This window comes from Austrofundulus limnaeus, unplaced genomic scaffold (genome assembly GCF_001266775.1).
Source record: "Austrofundulus limnaeus strain Quisiro unplaced genomic scaffold, Austrofundulus_limnaeus-1.0 Scaffold22, whole genome shotgun sequence".
Taxonomy (NCBI): domain Eukaryota; kingdom Metazoa; phylum Chordata; class Actinopteri; order Cyprinodontiformes; family Rivulidae; genus Austrofundulus; species Austrofundulus limnaeus.
Genome location: NW_013952424.1, coordinates 1,446,400 through 1,449,708, shown reverse-complemented (window position 1 = coordinate 1,449,708; position 3,309 = coordinate 1,446,400). Strand labels below are relative to the sequence as shown.

Sequence of the window (3,309 nt, the reverse complement as noted above, 5' to 3'; positions counted from 1 at the left end):
TTGCTTATAGTATCGCAATATATCGGGATATATCGTATCGTGACCCCTCTGTCATGATATGTATCATATCGCCAAATTCTTGCCAATACACAGCCCTAATGCCAACCATCAAGTTGTCATACCAGCAGAAGGCATGACAACAACGCGACCTTAGAATGACCCCTAAAAGGCTCTCTCACACACCCTTTCTGATTAATTTTAGATTTCAAAATAACAGCTGGAAATTTTAAAAATGTGGCTTTACTGCTTAATATTATCTGAAAATGGCATCTTACAAGATTTTATGACATTGTGCATAACATTGTTTAGGTCTGACCAAAACAGCTGAGTGTACACATAAAAATCTAGCTTTAATCCATGCAGTGTTTTGAGTTCAGAAAGCATACAAAAAAGAGAAAATAAACTAACAAAAGGAGCCCAGAGGTGCAAAACCACTTAAAATATTTTATTAAGTATTAATTAATTAACATAACAATCAGGGGGAGAAATTCTTTGCTGCTTTATTATAAAATGTTTCGCTTTTTGTCTTAAGTGCAGCTGGGTTCTGCACAGATTATCCATAGCCTATTAATCAAGTTCCGGCTGTTTGATTAAATCACCTGTGACAATATGTAGCTACTTTACATATTAATGCGCCAGTGGACGTCCGTTTTTAACTGTTAATTTGATGTAGTGTTTGCAAATACTACATTGTAAGTCATGTTTATTTTTATTTTTTTTCCTAGTGATACAAAATTATCTTCAAATATTACTAATTAAAAAGACTTTTTCTGTCACCAAAAAGCAGCGCCTACAGGAGCGGTCTCCTTCTGCTGTATTCAGATAGGTCTACGAGGAAAACATAAATGGATTCCTCTAAGAATTGACGTGTCCTTCCTGAGACAGTTTGGACTTTGGCCACTGCGTGTATACCTACATAAGCTTCTACGTTTCAGAAAATGTATGTTTTACGGGTTTAAGGCTAACTTTCTCCCACACTTCCTCGAGATGGGACACGATGCAGAGCATCCTGGAAAAAAAATTTAGCCTACACCTGTGATGTTGTGGCGTAGGACAAAGTTTAAACAAATTATCTCACCGTTACATCGACAAAACTAATTTCACGACCGACAAAATACTCACCGAACTACGGTGTGGTGGGGTTAAAAACAACTTGGTGGTCTCGTTGTTTCCCTTCGGTGCACGCACTGCAGTGGTGGGCGTTTTGTCCGGTCCAGCTTGTTGCTTTTTAGGCTGTTCGTCAGATGATTCGCGAGCGTGGTGCGTTTGAGGGAAGCTCGTATTTCCGAGCTCCTTGTGTACAGAGACAAAAATAAATAAATAAATAAACAGCAACCAAAGAAATAGACTTTATCTGGCAGATATTTGTTTGCTATTCTATGGAAGCCCATTTCCGCCACCCTGATAAAAAAAATAAAACTTGTATCTCATAATTATGACTAATTATGAGATAGCTATCTCATAATTATGAGATTCGGTCTCATTATTATGAGATAGTATCTCATAATATGACTTAGCATAATTATGAGATACTATCTCATTATTATGAGATACTATAGTATCTCATAATAATGAGATAGCTAAGTCATAATTATGAGATACTATCTCATAATTATGCTAAGTCATAATTATGAGATACTATCTCATGAGATAGTATCTCATAATTATGACTTAGCTATCTCATTATTACAATAATGAGATAGCTAAGTCACAATTATGAGATTAATAATGAGATAGCTAAGTCATAATTATGAGATACAAGTTTTATTTTTTATCAGGGTGGTGGAAATGGGCTTCCATACTATTCACACATATGCACGTATTGTCAAAATTGTAATTAAATTATCATAACTTTAATAAGTTAAAGGAGGTCTTTTGCACATGAAAATAAAAAATGGCTTCAAATGAACATGTGGTATTTTAACTGTTTACTTTGTAAGTTACTGCAGAGTTTGTTAAATAATGAAAAACGTTAAAAACAAACATGCAAAAGGCTTACTGTATGTTTAGTGGGAATATTTCTTACGGGCTACTCAGTCTAGAAAGACATTAACTAAATCTCAATGTAAATCTGATGATTTAAAAAAACTAGAACTGTATTTTGGCAGCAAACTTATTAAATTGTTTAGACTTGTCTGGTGTTATTCAAAGAATAAACAACTATTGAACCACAATGATGTCTTTGTGGAGAGATGTCCATAAATGAAAATAAATGATAATGTACTAAAAGGAAAAAGACTCGCAGACAGTAGCCTATTAAATCATTATAAACTTACATCTGCATCTCATCTCATGCTCCACAACCCTCACTGATTAGCTTTTAATACGATAATCTTCAATGAAACAGGACTTCCTTTTGGACCAAATCAGAAGACTGAGTTCATTTTTTTTAGTCTTGTCTTCCACATCAGTAATTCAATACTCAGACTATTAGGAGTAAATAAAGGACTCCACCTGGACTGACAATGTATCAAAATAAAATCACACAGCAAAGGATGTCATCCATGTAATTAAATTTATTTTAGAGTAATAATAAAACAGCACAATTTCATGGGTTTATGACTGTAAGAATATTTTTATTCCACCAATGTGAAGCAAAAAAAAAGGCAATTTCTGCCAAAGCCAGGTCTCTTTCTGCTTGAGTTAGTTTGACACCTTTTTGTGCTTTTGTTGCTTCCTGTGTTCTCCAGTTCTATTTTCCCACAAGACCAGAGGAGGTTTAATGGTGGTGCATGAGTGAGCATGAGTGAGCATGAGTGAGCATGAGTGACAAACACAAACAGAAAGAATTAGGAAACATCAAGCACAGTGAAAGAGTGTCACACACACGCACACACAAACAAACAAACACACATACACCAGCCATTTCAAGTTCACAGTAAAGCGAAGATTAGCAAAAGGCTAGCTAATCATGTATCAAAAAGCTAAATAAAAATATGAAAACGCTATCCAAAAGCTACAAGTAAAAGCAGTAAAGGTTATCTAAATACAGAAAAATGCTATCCAAAAGCTAAAAACAGAGATGGAGGCCTCCGTTTTCAGTTGTCCCCCTCCTACAGTGTTGCTATTGCCAGTATCACTCCTCCCCCTGTTAACAATAGGTGTTAATTAGGTGTCAACGATAGCCATGTGATATGAGTATCAGTCACATGGAGGCAGTGCTTAAAAGCCTGAATTTTGCCTGAAACTCTCAGACTGAAGAAGTCTCTTGGAGGAGAGACGAAACATTTCTTTCTCATAATCTTACCACTTGAAACATCACTAGCCCTGAAGCTGCTGGTAGACATCGTGGTTGGAATTATCAAAGGT

The 3,309-nt window shown here is 35.5% G+C and overlaps 1 protein-coding gene across 2 annotated transcripts in view; it reads right to left on the bottom strand.

The window, feature by feature from the left end:
* tspan11 (tetraspanin 11) overlaps nucleotides 1-1,293 on the bottom strand; it is a 17,813-nt gene extending 16,520 nt beyond the window's left edge. For both annotated transcript variants that reach the window (XM_014004169.1, XM_014004170.1), the window contains exon 1: nucleotides 1,123-1,293. The gene's annotated coding sequence lies outside the window, so the exon portion shown is untranslated. The remainder of the gene's footprint in view (nucleotides 1-1,122) is intronic.
* Nucleotides 1,294-3,309: the final 2,016 nt, after the last annotated feature.